The sequence below is a fragment of the Electrophorus electricus genome, chromosome 2, assembly GCF_013358815.1.
Source record: "Electrophorus electricus isolate fEleEle1 chromosome 2, fEleEle1.pri, whole genome shotgun sequence".
Lineage (NCBI taxonomy): Eukaryota > Metazoa > Chordata > Actinopteri > Gymnotiformes > Gymnotidae > Electrophorus > Electrophorus electricus.
The window spans coordinates 32,395,450-32,412,499 of NC_049536.1; the positions used below are offsets into that span (position 1 = coordinate 32,395,450).

The 17,050-nt window shown below is 44.5% G+C and overlaps 1 protein-coding gene across 9 annotated transcripts in view; it reads left to right on the plus strand.

Moving 5' to 3' along the window:
• Positions 1–4,717: 4,717 nt before the first annotated feature.
• Positions 4,718–17,050, plus strand: part of LOC113577525 (bromodomain adjacent to zinc finger domain protein 2B) — a 71,277-nt gene continuing 58,944 nt past the window's right edge. For 7 of the 9 annotated variants that reach the window (XM_035520276.1, XM_035520290.1, XM_035520285.1 and 4 more), the window contains exons 1-2: positions 4,718–4,956; positions 12,939–12,987. The gene's annotated coding sequence lies outside the window, so the exon portion shown is untranslated. Of the gene's footprint in view, positions 4,957–5,603; positions 6,014–12,938; positions 12,988–17,050 lie in introns of those variants that run through there. The other 2 variants (XM_035520282.1, XM_035520281.1) reach the window with 2 other exon arrangements.

A 17,050-nucleotide genomic window follows, 5' to 3' on the forward strand; every position in this document is an offset into this window, starting at 1 on the left:
ACGCAAGTCTTACATCATTACAGCCGTACCCACCATTTCCATGTGCTCACCCTTACAACACATACGCCTTTCACATGTCACCCCGCTGTAAATAATTTAATTATGAGAATAATGAACTAGACCACAGCACAGAATCACTGGTTTAAAAATGAACAAATTGTCATCCTAGGCCTGAGTTTTCACATTGGTCTTCTTAAATTGGATGTTTCTTATCATGCATAGAAGTGATTAACATAATTAATGGACTTCATATGACACACACACACACACACACACACACAGAGCCTCTCCCTTTGCATGAGCCTGCTGGAGAATGATGGCCTGTGCTTTCATTCTAATTACACCGCGCTGCGTAGCGTGATGCTTTATTTTTTCGACAGGCTTCAGCTTTTGTCTTCCATCTCTACACTGCCTGCTCGCTCGCTCCGCTCGCCGTTGGCCTGTGCAGCATAAAGACGGATAGTTTTGGCAGAACATGCATTACGCGAGGCCTGTCACCATTATGATTATGGTCGTAATGGCCTATTTTTGATCAAATAACACGAAAGGCGTCTCATTCGCACGTCCCTGCTCACCGCCGCTGCCTGGAGGAAGAAGGCGCTAGCGTTGACCTGAAATCGCTGATTAAAACGGACAATGGCGCATTAATAAGACTTGACGTGTTGTGACAGCCGACATGGAAATATGCACAGCAGACAGCTATTATAGCAGCTGCACATCGCCGGGCAGGTTCAGCTCGCAGATCGGATCCTCTTGATTTTGTGCTTTGTTAACTAAAACGCGGCTACAACGGCCTGTGTGGACTGTGGGCAGTTTTAACGTAGCGCCTTCTGAAGCTACATTCGTTGAAGATTAAGAAGCAACGGCGTTACAGATTATTGGGACACACACGTAGGTGGCGGTTCACAGGGGAATACTGTCGCTGCGTTCTTGTCTTGTGTTTTTCTCCATTCAAAACACAATTCTGCACTGTTTCCTGATGATGTCCCGCCTGGTTTACGTGCTCTCCACTGCTCCCTCCCTCCTTTCTCCTCCTTTCTCCTTCTTTCTCCTGCAGGGGTGCAGCCAGACAACAGACGCATCTTGGCATCTTGACTCTCGTGCTGGGGCTCTCGTGCTGGGGCTCTCGCCGGTCTCCCGCCTGCTCTCAGCCTCTGAGCGTGCCCCAATTAAGCGAAAGAAAAGAAAAGTGGGATTAAGATGACCACCCATGACCGGATCCATCTGAAGGACGGTGCCGCCTCCCACGCCAACGTTACCCCTTCCGCGCTCCGGTTCTGTGTCCTGTACCAATGCACTCCTGTTATAGGAGGTGTGAATATTTACTGTTGCTGCAGCCCAGTCAGTCATTTCTTTGGCTGGCATCGGGAGTCTTGATGACAACGGCTATCCTCTAATTTGACACGCATGACATTTGACTTATAAAATGTTTGCCGGTGCTGCGTGTAACTGGGTTGCAGCGCTGACTGGAGTGCTATCTGCTTGCTGATATTATGAAAGTGTCACTGCTGTATTGTTCACGGGACGGCTGCATCATAATGATGTATATTTATCTTTTATGTTGCTTTTCAAAGATCATAATTACACCACAACAAAAAACAAAGTCATAACAAATCAGCTTAATAGATTGATTGAAGTACAATGTCATGAGCATGATATGGGCAGTTGTCGCTATATGTATGGAAAAAAGTAATGTGGGTCATTTTCAGTGTTAACTGCTATAAACAGACTATTAGGTTTGTGAGATATTTTGAACAGAAGAGCATTTTAATTTTAACACCAACCTAACCCACACATGTTTTGTTACACAGCTATGGTAGATAACAGACACTAGAGAATGTGTCCTCTAGTGTTAAATTGCCATGGGCAAATATCTCTTCACAAAACCATTTGACTTGCACTGTTGTCCTGTACCTAGGCTAACAGTCAATCATTATTCATTGGCTTGTAATTCTCCTGGGTCTCACATGAGGTACAGTAGACCATCAACAGTCACAGTTGGTGGATGTACAGTATATCACCGTTAGATGAATCTAGCATTGTTTAAAAGCATACATGAATTTCAGACGTGTAATTTCTGGAATGTGAGTATGAAGTGGGTACGCTCTAACTACAGTCACACTGTGATGTGTGGAGTGGCTCACCCAAGAACTCACTGAGCGCTACAAATCCGCGTTTCTCTTCTCGCAGCATCTCCGCGGAAACACCAACACTTATTCCTGCTCTTGTAGGAATATTGTTTTACAGAACATTTTGTGGCAATCCCATAACTTTTAAAAACATATTGCAAAAGAAAGCCGTTGCTTTTTACAATCAAAATAAGAAGAGCTTAAGGATTAAATTAGGACATTAAACTTTTATGGCTTTTACTATTCGCCTTCATTAAATTCTGTCGTGCCATTTTGCGTCCAGCGGCGTCCTGGGCTCGGCGGGAGGAATAGCTGGCTGTGTGAGAGCTGCATGCCGTGTGTGAGTGTGTGAATCCCAGGGCCTCTCATCACGACCGCGGCACTCTCCCTCCCTTTCACACCCATTAAATATTGATGTGCATATGTAAATCGTGCAATGAAATAAGGGGGCATTTTTTATTTATAAATACAAATACAAAGCCGCCATCTAGGGATACGACGTTTGAACATTTGAATGAAGCAGTTCGCCTACCAGGCATATTTACTGTCATGATCTAAGTGAAACACAGAGGAATATGACAGTAATTTATTCACAACACTTTTTGAAACTACAGTGATAGAGCAATTACTTGAAATTGCAAATTTAAACCACCGAAATGATCAAGGCAATTATGCCTTCGATTTAGTGCAAGTTAACCGCAAGGTAAGAAAACACTGCCTTTACTGCAAACGTTTTTACACTAAACTCTTACCATTTTAGGGTAAACCTGTGAACAGAAAGAAACATAAGGACCTGCTCTCTATTTAGCTTTCAAAGCAAAAAAAGTGTCATTGAAATGAAGTGTTTTCTATGTTCTCTTTTCGGTCGGTGCTGGAAGGCGTGTGTTTTTAATGAAATTACAGAATGATACGTTCAGAGATGATTAAAATCTGTGTTCTATAAATGTGTTAGGAGAAAATCAATAGCTGCAAGCAGAGGCCTGGTGGATGACGACTCCAACATGCATCACAGGAAAAAAATAATTAAAAGCAAATCACTACATTAATTTGTTTTCCATCAGTCCAAGGAGACATCATCTGTACGCTTTCTTTCTGTCTCATTATACTTTCTAATCAAGACTCCTTTAAAAACTGCTTTTTAGAGGAGATGGGCTGTTTGCCCTTCCCCCACCATACTTGCTTTGCAGTCATTGTATTTGCACTTATTATACCACAAAAGACAGAGCTGGGCTGACATTTCCATGGCATGGATAAGAACCTGGTATGCAGAGCCCCTGTGATAATGACATTGCTCTGTGCTCCCTCTCTCCCCCATGCGTTCCCTCATCAAGATTCTCCAACACAATTAAAATCCCAGCATCTCGCTGCTAGGGTGACAAATGCATCCAATCATTTTGCCCGCAGTCGGCGTTTGTGATGAGCCAAGCGGGCTTGTCTTTTCCTGCATCTCGAAAAGCGATGCAAAAACTGACTCCCCTCCTCCCCGCTTACCAGGTGGAAGGCAGAAGAAATCAATGAGCTCAGGAGACAGCACGCATCCCCATACACCTGCTTTAAATTCCAAACGCTGAATAAGGATTTTTCCACATCTTTAATTCAGGAGTGTCTGAGTGACTTTGTCTCTAAATGGCTCCCACAATGCAGTTAGGAGTGCCTGTTCTCTGCAACGAAGAGGAAATCATCAGTGTTTTTCAATTGGTTTTATGGCTATTTAGGCCTTTGGGATTAAATAATACAAAGTAATATGATCTGCACTTTTAATTATTTAAAGGTACCTTAAATCAAGAGGCTGTATTCATTTAACATTCATACAAAGGAAATTATTTTCCTTTGAAGAATTATATTTTTTTATACATCCACCACATTTTTGTATGCTCCTTGGTGTTAATCTTGCAAAATTACAGTAGCCTGCATATATCATAATGAGCAATATGATCCTTCATGTTTCGACTGGTGGATGAGCAACATGTTGGTGTTCACCCTGACCCAGCAACCCCTCCTCACATTACTTCCTCTCATCTCCACCTTTCCCTAATTTAAAAGGGTCAAAAGGTCTTCACTGTGTGTATGTGTGCGTGTTTGAGATAGACAGATAGATAGATAGATAGATAGATAGATAGATAGATAGATAGATAGATAGAGAGAGAGAGAGAGAGAGAGAGAGAGAGAGAGAGAGAGAATGTTAGTCGAAATTGCAGTGAAGTACACATTGTTATATTAGAATGTAAACACTGTTGCTGGCACGGTTCTGCAACTAGACACGTGGGCTATTGATAAGGATATTAAGGCATACAAATGTGATTGTTGTATTTTTATTTAATAAATATGTTCCAAGATAGACCACGGTGAGGCTTGTTTTAAAAGCGCAAGGAAAAAAAATAACCGCTTAGTGTAAAAATAGTTATACCCACATTTGTTTATCAATAGTTATGAAATCGACAGTCTTTCCACACATACCAAAGAAAACAATGAAATAACATGCAATAGCAAGCGCAAAAGACCGAGTCTATTAGTGCTGGAAACGGAATTTTGGACGATTGCACGCGTTTACAAGGCGCTAAGGCTGACGTCACGCTCGCTCCTCGAAACGAAGCGGAATGAAGCGCGAGAGTCTTTTAATCTGTCGCGAGCTAAGCGAGTCGAACACGCTCGCGCGTTACTGTTCGACCCCTGTGCCTCTGACATCTGCCGCCGGCGTCTCGCTTTCGCCAAGATAAGAAAAAAAAAAAACGTGAAAACAAAAGATACGCTCTTTCTGTGTGAAGTCGCGGCTACTTTAATAACCACCGGGAGTCGATACGTAAAAAGAAAAAAGTGTAAGCGAAAGGTGAGTTTTGACATTTGTAGTTTGTGGGCTTTCGAGGGGGATTACGGCGTCTAGCACGCGAGTGCCTGGTAACGCGGTGTTGTGTTAGCTAGCGTTAGCTAAGACTGTTGCTATAGTGCTGGTCTTCTTTAGCATGATAGCTCAGCTAGAGTAACCAAAACTTGTCAAAGGAAGGTGATTTCTTGGGCACCAGCTGTTTTTTTTTTTTTTTTTTAAAGAAGCAAGCAAGCAAGCAAACAAACAAAAAACAAAGATAGGATGAGCTGCTTTAAGTGACTTTCTTAAGCACCTTTATAGCTCGTAGCTGGCAGGGATCCAAGTCGTGTGAAATCGCTAAAACTCTTCAGGTTTGAGTCCGGCAGGCTGGACTAGCTAGCCTGCTAACCTGGCTCATTCTTAACGAAAGTCAGCACGCTAGCTAGCTCCTCCGGCTCTCGCCTCTTTGTGTGGCCCTGGCTATCCGTGTTATTTAACAGTTACGGCAAAGAACAGTCGTGTTTTGCTGGAGACGTGTGAGCCGAACTGACACACACACACACACACACACCGACGAAACAAAATGCTCGATGTATATTCGTCCAGCATGCTGTAGTTGTGAAAGTTTTGGTGCAGTAGAGTCGTTTTAAAAATGGCACAACACAAGTGGAAGTCGGAGAGTAGTCCGAGGGCGATTCGGACTGTTAAATGTCATTAGGTTTTACGACCTTGATGGCACGTCTTTCAAAAACAGACGAAATAAACAGGCAGTTACGTTTGTCGTAGCTTTATTTCGTTTTCCTAGCGATAACTCGACAAGTTCCACTCGAATTCAGCCCGTTTGCTTCGGAGAAGTTTAAAGCGCAAGCGTGCGGGCGAGCTCCCTGTTATCTTTTGTGTCGCTTCCTTATAAAGGGAGCTGCGGCATGAATGAATTGTTCAAATGTATCCCTTTGTGTATATTACCCTACCCTCCATTTTTATGCGCTCCAACAACGACACTTTCGCCATGTTGGGCTGATAATTCTTCTGCTCCTTTGACTTCTAATCCATCCGCACAAAAGCCAGGTCCGATGTAATGGTAAGTGACGGTCATGTGAATTCATAGCGTTAATAGGTCCTGTGTTGTTGATTTGTTGCACATGAGATTTAACATATTTAGGATCCCTTCCTGTTACAGGGAGCCTGCCATAAACGTTGTAGTCTACTACAAGAACGGGAAAAGTTGTAGGTGTTTTTACAGTAATGGCCTGAGGGATATACTAAAGATTGACAGGTGGGCTATGACCCAGAACAAATTATTTTCATATCCGAATATCAAATGACCATACCAGCGATCACGTTGGGAATTATACTTTTTTTTCTTTAGGAAACCGTGTTTGTTTGTGTGTGTATATATAAGTATATGTTGGTGTGTTTTTAAAAGAATATGCTTCTTCAGAGATGCATGCACCTTAAAACATGACATTGTGAGCCAAGCCAAGATGAATGTGATCCCATGAAACGAGGACTCTGTAGTGAGTGATTTAGGCTGTGGTTGTAGTGCCTCGGGTCCTTCTCTGGTGAATATGGTCTTCCTCATCATTCCACACTGCCTAGAGGACATAAGTTATTCTTCACCTCACTAGGCTGCATACCTTCACCACACAAGATGTCAGTTCAGTGGTCATGTAATGAAATGCATACTGTCAAACATGTCTCTGCTTTGAGGGACTTGCTGATGAAGCCTAAGCTCAAAGATGCAGAGGTACATTTAAGTGTCGTATTGTTTCTTCGTTTAGATTCTTAATTCATTTAGGCTTTCTGTTTTCAGCATCAGTAGCCTGTGCTTTACCTCTGTTTTAAGTGTTAAATCATGGTGTTCCAAGCTTCATCCCTCGGAGCTCTGGTGTTTGTTTTGGAAATGTATGGCAAGGCTAATGTAAGGAAAGAAGCATCTGTTCTGCCGGGCTTCCTGATGTGCGTTTCGCCTCTTCTGGGAATGCAGCTCACCACTCTGATGCATTGACTTGACAGCTGCTTGATTCTGTGGAGATGCTTGGAAACCATTAGTGGAAATGAATTGAAACCTCCCCCTTCCTTTTTTTTCTTGCACACACACACACACACACACACACACACACACACACACACACACAGGCTTGTTCACTTACCAAGGCACACGCGCACTCACTCTCACTCACTCACTCACAGTTTGTAGTGCAAACAAATGGCTATTGTTGCTTTTTGTGGCACAGCAGCTGAGCACAAAAGAAGGTCTTGATATACTTGTAGTACCTTAGAGAGAGAGAGAGAGAAGAAAAAAAGGGAAAACAGAGCTGTCAGGGCTTGTTTTGTGGTTGAGATTTTTTCCCAAGGAAAATATGCAGTAGCTTCACAGACAAACCAAGCCATGATGCATAGCCTCAGTTCCACCCACGTTAAACTATTAAACAATAAACCTGCACAGTTGACATTGCAAAGTGCGTTTCTTTCGCTTTTTCTTGTTTTTGTATTAAGATACAAGTGATTTTTAAATTTTTAAAAAAGAATATGCTGTCAGGTTGACTAGGGCCACCAATTTTATGTTAAACATGTCACTTTTTCAACACTAACTAAATCTGCATAATGGACTTGTTCCTTTCAATAGTCAATAGTTATCCATGCTCTTAAGTAATAGTTATAAGTTGTTGTACAAATTGAGACAACCAGTCATAAAGATTCTTCTCTTTTATAATCTGTCATTTACGCAATTCAGAAGGCCCATTTGGCCAACTAAGTCATATTTTAAACACCAGGTAGTGAGGAGCTGTATTATCATGGCCAATAAATCAGCCAATAACTAGATGCATGGCTAGAAGGTCATCACATTTGCCTCATATTTATTCAACAATGTCGGCCTTGGGAAGGCGTTCTGAATAAGGAAAACAATCATGTGTTACTGCACTTCCCTGGAGCCTACAGTCTGTTATTTAAGATTATGAAAAATCGTACCATGCCATTTGAGTGCGGTGCACTCCCAGAGACACTATGACCTCAGAGGTATATAAATGGGCTACTGCTCAGAGCAGCACTTTTTAAATCAAGGCCTTGATTATTCAAACTGTTCACTTTATAATTTTTTATTTTTTTTCCCTCAAAAGTGCTTAATGTAAATTGAATGGCATACACAGTGAGCACTGCACTTGAGATCGCACTACCTGCACGTATGGAAGATGACAACCTCCCGTTTTAACCTAATGCTTGGTTATTTTTTTGGAGGTGGGGGGTATGGTGTGTGCCGGCTACAGTGCCCACGGTGGGCTTCGTATCATTTGCCAGATTCACGCTGTTTGTTATTCATTGTTTGTTACCCAGATTGCCCTCAGGGTTTGCCTCGCATGGATGGCACTCACTGGCATGGAGAATATAATTGGATTGGACCTTAAGTGGGTTAAGGCGTTACTTTGGAGTATTTATTTGAGCCAAGCCAGTCGTTTCACAGGAGGAATCTGACAGTTATGTTTGTGGTTATTTTGAGCTGTTCGATGAGTCATAGCCATTTGAGATTTGAGGTCATTAATCTGTAGAAGAGATTGTGGGGTAGCATCACATCGTTTTCTCCTTTCCTGGTACTGCGACAGGGAAGGGGTAAGAAAGGGATTCCTTGCTTGCTGCTTTGGGAGTCCTTTAAAAGGATGAACTGGACCCATCAGTAATTATGGCAGCCTTCCTGATGAAACTCTGTCAGGCTTTTTTTTTTTTTTTTTTTTTTTTTTTTGAAATCCTTTCTCCCCAGAAGACGACCCCCCCCCCCCCAGTCGTTTCTCTTCTTCCTCTCTTCATTCTTCCGTGCCTTTACACTCATTAATCAGAGCCGTTGCTCTCCCGCTGTGCAGCCCGAGAGCTCCAGCAGTCTGGCAGGTGCCTGGGTGTTGGTCAGGGACGCATGGGGGCGGCGGCCCCTGGCCCCTCGCTTGCCTGTGGGGCGTGGGTCCCTCCGTGTGGACAGGGTTACTGCTGTGCGATTTAGTCATCCACTGTTTGTTTTTCAGTCTGATGTCTCTGATCAGTAAAGGCTTCACACACATCTGTTCGTAGGCTGGGGATGACGCTTCCTGATTGTGCAGGAGACTTTCAACAGGCCTGTTAGAAATGTAGCAGGTCGGCGGTTCTCTCTTGTCACTCTCGTCCCCCTCTCCATGTATCTTCTGTAGATGGCTGTGATGTTTGAGTTAAAGCAAAGGGTTGCCGCTCTGATGAAGGCCTCCTACTGTGTAAATGGGTGTGATATTTGAAATGCCAATAGTTTGGGCTGTTTGCCTGCCTGCTAGCCTCCATTAGCATCCTGGAGCGGAATAGCGTGTGCTGTACTCACGAGAGCTGACAGGAGAGAGCGAGTGTGAGCGATCGCTGTGTTGAGTAAGGTCTTGCATATTCATAACCAAGGGACAGCTGCTTTCTACTGGGAGCCCAGAGGCTCACTAGCTATTATAAACCATTCTTTACACACACACACACACACACACACACACACACACACACACACACACACACATGCATACATACATACGTGCACGCACACACAGACTGTGCTTCAGAAAGCAAGTCCCTGTCTTATTTATTGATTTCTCTGCATTTAAAATCTGGTCACTCCTGCCACAAAGCCTCTCCATTTTAGCTGCGCTAGCAGCCGCTGCTGCAGCCGCCAATTTTAAATATTTAATTTTCTTGCAACGCTGCATGAAATGACGGGCGAAAGGAGCGTGAGGACCCGTGCGTCCGTGACAGTGTGTGAGGCGGCCAGCAAGAGCAGTTGGTTTGATGCATAGCCTGACGTTGAGTTCAAATTTGAATTTCGTTCAGGTTTGCACTGATGTGTTTGTGCACGTGTGGGTGCTGTGCCTATGTTGAAGGCATTTATATGCATATGTTTTCATGTCCTAGTGATTTTGAAAAGGACTAAAATCTTAATGTTCAGGTTTTTTGTATGCACTGCTGTCTTGTATAATAAAATTTAAATAATCAAATTATGCTATGAATAGACTAATTGTTTGTCATGAATCAATGGTTGATGTAAGCAGTGACAGTAACTGTGTTGCCTGTAATTGTAGAAGTTTCAGATTTTAGGATTGGAGTGACATGCTATGATCCATTCGTTCTTGTCAGCACATACCTAATATTTTATTTGTTCATACCAATTACGGTTTGTTGTAAACTGTTTTTTAGTTTGTGGTGGAATACTGTATGCAGTTCATACTGCATAGGATTGTGAGAATGGCCTTTCAGCCTGGTTGTGTGAGACTAAAAATAACTGCAAAATACTGTAAGTAAAGCCAGTTCTGGGTGTGTGACTCAGTCACCAGGAAATGGTGTAACTCTATAAACTATTGGACCAGCTTGACACAAAGGCAGAGAAGAAAATTGAGAAGCCAGAGTTGGTGTTGGTGGTTGTTTCCGCCAGCCAAACCGTTATTGTGTCGCTCTTTCCAGTGAGCACAGGATGAGGGAGCTGGGATGACATACTGCCCCGGTCCTTAACTGAAGGCTGAGAGCCGCCCGGCTGCAACATTAGCCGCCTCTGCCACACTTCAGAGGGTTTAGAGGGGAAAAACCGTTCATCTGGAGGCCTCGAGGCGACCTCCCCAGCTCCCCCGCCAAGCTGGACGCATCCACTTTCCCTGACACTTGTGCTCTCTGCAGGCTGTGGTGGTCGTGGGCGGGGGGGGGCGGCGCTTTGCAGAAGCGCAGCTTTGGGCTTCGACCCCTACTCGGCTCCGGCAGCTATCACTCACCCGTCTGTCGATGCCTCTGCATCTCTTGAGAGGGTGCCGGCTCTCAGCCTGCTAGAACCGTGGGCTGCAGCCTGACAGCAGGTTGATGAAGTCAGATAAATCTCAGTAGAAAAGCAATCATTGGCATAGATGCCAAAGGACTCTGAGAATTTATACTGTTCAGGTGAGCTTTACCACAAGCGCTGTCTAACGCAGAGTGGAGGTTCACCTGGTGTCCTCATCTAATTACGCCACCATACAGTGATGCTAGCCGTTAAGTTTCACCTTCCCACCAACCCCTTTCCAGTGGTGTTTGCGTCCTGGATTCACGCAACCTGCCGTCATCTACCTCCTGCTGGACACTTCTTTTGGCGGTGGATCTTGCATCCAAATGAGCAGGTTGTTGAATTTAAATGCATTCTGATGGCAAATCCTAGTGTTAAGAACGAACACTTCTTTACTAGAATCTAGGCGTTCATGGTTATCTTTTGTTGATCATTATCACTATTTTGGCCTTTTGCAGTAGTGACATCAAAGATCCCTTCAGTATGTAAATGAGGCTTCTAGAAAACGTTTGTGAGATGTGAGCACCCTGACCAGTCCAGTCTTGGCCATTCCCGATCAGTGTTCGTCTGAGTGAGGAATGGGTTCCCCACTATAAGATCTGGTATTTTAAATTTAGTGCTGATGTTGATTCACATCACAAGATGAGCTAGCTAAGCAACCTAAGCCATAAGGTAGTTAAATAAGCTTTTATTTGATTCTATTTATTTATTTTAATCTCAAGGCTCACTTCAGTTGAGCCGGTTAGCTTGCTACCCCGTGACTCCAGCTTTGAACCACCCCCTGGCCTGCCTGCCTGTCTCTCTTTCTCTCTCATACACACAGGCACACGCTTATTCACGTGTGTAAGACTTATGGCCATTCTAGAGTTTGGGTAAAGAATCTCCTAGGCTGTTTCAGATCTTCATCTGGTGATGGTAAAAGTCAGTGTTTAGGGAGAACATACGGAATGACTTTAAATTTCCGTAATGTCTAATTCTCTCTCCCTCTCCCCTTTCCCCTCCTGCTGCTCTCCATGTCACCAATTGGTAGATGTGTGTAGGTGTTTAAGGGATTTGTGGGTTGATGTCTTCATTTTTGAAATTGTTTTCCAAAGATGTAAAGTGAGTTCTTAGATCGTAGCTTGGTGTGTAAATATTTTTTAATCTGAGCTGTGAATGGGGAGGGTTTGTCCACTGCTGAGGAATATTAAACACTGTGCAAAACCACAGTCAGCAGAATGAGGGAACTTTATCTTTGCTAGTTGATCATTGTTTAAACGTGCAGCACAACTCTAGGACTTGGATTTGAGGAAACATGGACACTAATTGGTGCATTTATCTGCACACTGTGTGATGTCACCAGTTAGTCCATTTGGTGTGTTTGTGTGTGCGTGTGTGTGTCTGTGTAAGTAAGATGTAATGGTGCTCACAGGAGTGTTTAAATGCGCACCGGCAGTGCTGAAGCAGACCCAGATGGGGCTGTGTTTAATGAAAATAAGGGAAAGTTGCTGGCTCACCAGAACGCATGTGAGGGAGAAGGCAAGCTGGCGATCTTAATGATAAAACACACACATTTTGTTAGCTTAAGAACAAGCCTGAAGTAATGTCCCAGTGGCTTTTCACGTCTGAACTCCGCCTTCTGCATCTCAGAACAGACTCGATCTGTTGATAGAGAACACAAACGCTTAGCACGTTATTGCACTGTGGTCTTGTGTTTAGATAACCAGGTCTGTTTATCTGTCTCCTCCCCCAGGGCTACAATGCTAAATGCTAGACAAGTACATATAGTATGATCGTTTAGAATACGGTGGGAGCACATCCCTTGTGAGGAAAAATGCACTGACTTTTTAAATGATTTTAAATCACAATAATTTTTTTCCAGTTCCCTTAGTGATGGGTTTCTCTACATTAATTTTTCTTCCAGTAAGAAGGTAGCTTCCCCATGCTTGTCACGAGATATTGGGCTGCTGCATCACAGCAGTCGTAGGTCTCAGTGGTCTGTGGAGTCCACTCTTCATTCTGTATTTTTTTTTTTTTTTATTATTGTTGAAAATAGCTTTCTCTAGTGCTCGCTCATATCAGTGTAAAAACAATAATAACGAAATGCGGAATGAAGAATTAAGCAATTGGATTATGTTGGTGATTGTGTGTGTGTGTGTGTGTGTGTGTGTGTGTGTGTGTGTGTGTGTGTGTGTGTGTGTGTGTGTGTGTGTGTGTGTGTGTGTTGCAGGTCATGATGCAGTAATGTCCCTCCACTGAAGTCGAGCTCACCTCTGTCAGTAAGTGTCCGCTGCGTCCAGGCCTGCTTGCTCCACACCTCTCTACTCTCGTCTGTCTGCGCACTGCTCGTTTTGTGTGGATCCTATTTAATATGCACTTATCAGAACGTGCATCTTTTCCAGGAAACAGCTGATTACTAGTTGAAATTAGTATGTGACTTTTTATGTAAATTGTATATTACTTGCTTGTTAGATGGTGCTCTATTTGCGTCTTTCTGCTCCAAGACGTAGACTTGCTGTGTAGATTTGATTCGCACCATTTAAGCGCAAGATGATGTGTCTGTACCATTAGTTTCAATCAAAGTGTCTTGGCAATTTACTTTGCCACCTCTCCTTTTTTTGTTGGATTATTTTCTTTTGCTGGTTAGTCAGATTGAGTGCCTAAGAGCAGGAGAAGTCAGCTTTGTTACATTTTGATACTTTCAAATAAATTAGTGTCAACAAAAGGTGGTAATTGGAGGGACTAAATTTGAAAGTATCCCCCTTTTGCACACTGTAGCTTTCAGCAGTGCCTGCATGGCTGACTCCGTTAAAGGGTCTCTTTCCCCCCCCCCCCCCCCCCTCTGTTCTTGTCATAGCTTACATTCAGTCCCGGTCCTCCAGTAAGTGGCACATCTGACGCAAAGGTTCTGTGTAGTTTCATCTTCTCCGTAATCATGACACCCTAACTAATCTCATCAGTTTATCGACCCCTTTAGATCAGGTATTTTGGAACAGGGGAAACCCTAAAACTTTGCGAGGGATGTGGTTTCCCACGCTGGAGGTGAGGGCGTCTGGTCTAAAGCGCAGAAAGACCACCTGTACCTCCCTCGTTACCTCAGTGTCTTAATTAGTTTCCATCTTTAATCTGGACTGAGGCTTTCGTGGTTGAACTTGAACATAGTTTTTGTGTGTTTACATGCATGTGTTTTTGTGTTGTCATGGCAAGCCTTAGACTAAGTGAAGTCTGTGTGTATGATGTCGAGAGAGAGAGAGAGAGAGAGAGAGAAAAAATGGCAGGTTTTAAGTGTAGTGTGTGTCATGGCAGGCTTAAAGTGTGTGGTGAAGGTGCTAAAACCCTGGTATCATTTTTCTTGCACACTATTATTTAATGACATGGCGTCAGAGGTGCTTCTCTACCAGCTGGGTGAGGGAAGAGTGCTGTAGAGGGTGCGTGCGCATGCGCGCGTGTGTGTGTGTGTGCCCATGCACATGTGAGTGTGTGTTGTGCCCCATTTATTAACAGATTGCTGCCACTGTGTAATGTGATGTGGCTCTGACCACAAAAAAGAGATGACAGACCACGGAAGCAAATAAGTAAATAAATAGATTGCTACATTAGCTATTATTTTTTACATTTTCTAAACGGCTCCTCTCTCACACAGTTGAGGTTTTTTTCTGGTTCGTTTTTATTTATTTATTTTTCTCGCTAAAGCAAGTGCTGATGTAAAACTGTCCCGCGACACACAATTCGGAAAGTAAAAGCAGACTGTGCCTGCTGTTTGGCAGAGGTGCCGACATGGGCGACTTGCCCTCAGCAGACCTGCTCGAAAATGAGGGGCAGCTCTGATACTGATCGGAGATGACGCTCTGCTAGGTTGGGAGAGCGTGGTGTTTTTAATGACGAACGCATCATGTCGCCCGGACGTGCGGCAAGAACAGAACACATCCCGAAGGTCAAAGGCAGCGGGGGTGCAGTCAGCAAACACATTTCACAGAGGATTGCATCAGCATAACAGTAGGCTTGGTTTCTTCTTTGCTTTTCAGTAGTCTGTCTTTTTTATGCTATGATTCTCATTTTCTCTCTCCCCCCACACACACGCACACACTTACTTCTCCCCCTCAACTGCAGGTAGCCGTCTTTCATTCTCTCTCAGTCGTTTGCCGTCTCTCCTGATTAATTGATATGGGAGTAATTTCCTCCACCAGTTGCGGCTAAAGTCAGTGTGGAGGTGACCGTGCCTTAGACTCTTGCAGCCTGACCCTTTAGTGCTGGCACAGAGCGCCGTGTCGCAGAGACAGGAGGCTAGGCTTTGGCTGTAGGTGCCATGCTCTACACACCGACAGGGCTCATCCAGCCCTGTAACTTGTTGCCTGCTCAAGTTCGTCTCTGCTTGGGGTTTGACCTACACACACACACACACACGTACACACGTATGTAATTCTGCATCCATCCTCTTTCACACAGTCTTTCTTGCTCTCTCACTCACTCTGAGCCTGCTTCACCCCCCCCCCCCCCTTCTTTCCATCTCTCTGTAGTATCTCTGAGTATGGGGCGACTCTAAGCCTGCTGCTACAGCGAGCGAGAGCCCTGTTGTAAGCAGCTGCTAATGAGAGTGCAGCTCACCCAGCAGAGAAGCCAGCTCAGCTCAGCTAGCACAGAAGCTCTGCAGTGTGCTGTTGTGGAGCTGTTGTTTAAGATGAAGAGGTGTGGTTAACCTGGCCTATGTAGGGCAAGCTGATAAAATATTCTCCTCTCACGCTGTGAAGCCATGTTGCTCCTGTCTTCCTGGCCATGTTGCATTTGCCTATGGTGTGCTGACAGGCGGACGGCTTGTGTCTGAGAACGCTCTGTGGTAAGGGTGTTAGGGGAAAAAACAAAGTATTGAAAAATTGCGGGGAGGGTTGAAGCTCAAAATGTAAAACTGTATCATTGATACTCCCCTGAGTCTCTTTCTATGGTCTCTCATATGCTATATAAGGTTTTATATGAGGCTGTTCAGGTTTCTGTACTGTTTATATCTCTGTTGCTCCGTTTTATAAGATCACATTTCTGCACAAGGAAGCGTTACCTTGCAGCTTTTGTTCTGAAATAAAATTGGTAATGTATTTTTCTCAGTCAAACTAATTCTGTAATATATAAGCAGATTTCTGTGTAATTAGATTTATAATACAAATAAAACTCAAATTCAAACCTTAGTTTAAAAAAATAAAATCTTAGTATCAAAATGATTTAGAACCTGAAAATGCATGTTATTGCAGCCCTTATTTGTGGGGCGTTAGGCCCTGTCCCTGGTCCTCGAGCCCTCTCGTCTGGCTAATGTCATTAGCTCGGTGCAGGTCCTTTTTAAGAGCGCTCTGTGCTGGTTATGAGCAGCACTGAAGGCATGGCTGCGGGCCTTGGGGCACTAATTACCCACTGGGCGATGAGACCCTGCCCCGGCCAGCTGCGCACCCTCATGCTAATTTAACCTTGATAAACCAGAACTAATCAGGGCTTTTCATTGGTAAGGTCCGAGTTGGATGACTAGGAATTCACATGCGTAAGCGCGGGTCGTGTGATAAAGATGGGCCGAGGTGGGTGTGTGTGCGTGAGGGGCTGGTCTGTGACTGGTGTATGGGGGAGATGAGTGTAGGGACTGAAGGACAGAACATGATTTAATGCATCAACTTGGAAGTGTGTGTGTGTGTGTATCTGCTTGTCTGTGTTTCTGTGCTTTCTATGTGCAGATGGTAAGAAGGGAAATTGAATTTTCTTCAATGTGGCTTGGCCGTTGCGGCCAGCTGCCTCTCTCCTCCTTTTAATGTAGCCATTGAGACATCAGCATAGGACAAGAGGAGCTTCTACTCCTCTCCACCCTCTCTGCGGCCCCAGAGCCCTCCTCTAGTGCTCAACGGCTCTGGGCGCACACGGCCCATCATGCTGCACTGATTACAAACAGCATTCTGCTTTCCCTCTGGATGTCCATCCCCCCCTGCTCACTTCCATCTTCGGCACGCGGCAAAATCCGACCGCCGTAGTGCAGCACCTCCAAAATGGCTCCAACACTATCAGATCTGATAAAAAGCGCTGTTCTTTCAAGGAGCAGCACTGATGCCACTTAGCTGGATGAGAGAGGGAACGGGCGAGCGCGCGCGGGGGGGGTGCGAGGGGCGCGAGGGAGCGAGAATATCTCTTCCGTCAGCTCTTCCCCATGCTGATAGAGGTGACGCCAAGGTGAAGGCGGACTTGCGGAATGGTTGGAAATCATTGATATTCTGACTTGCAGGCTGCAAATGGCTCAGTGGCAGATGGAGTCTTTGTCAGGGAAGAGAAATGGCAGGCGTGGAGCGCGGCTGCCGCGGCCCCTCCCCCGCGGCCCCT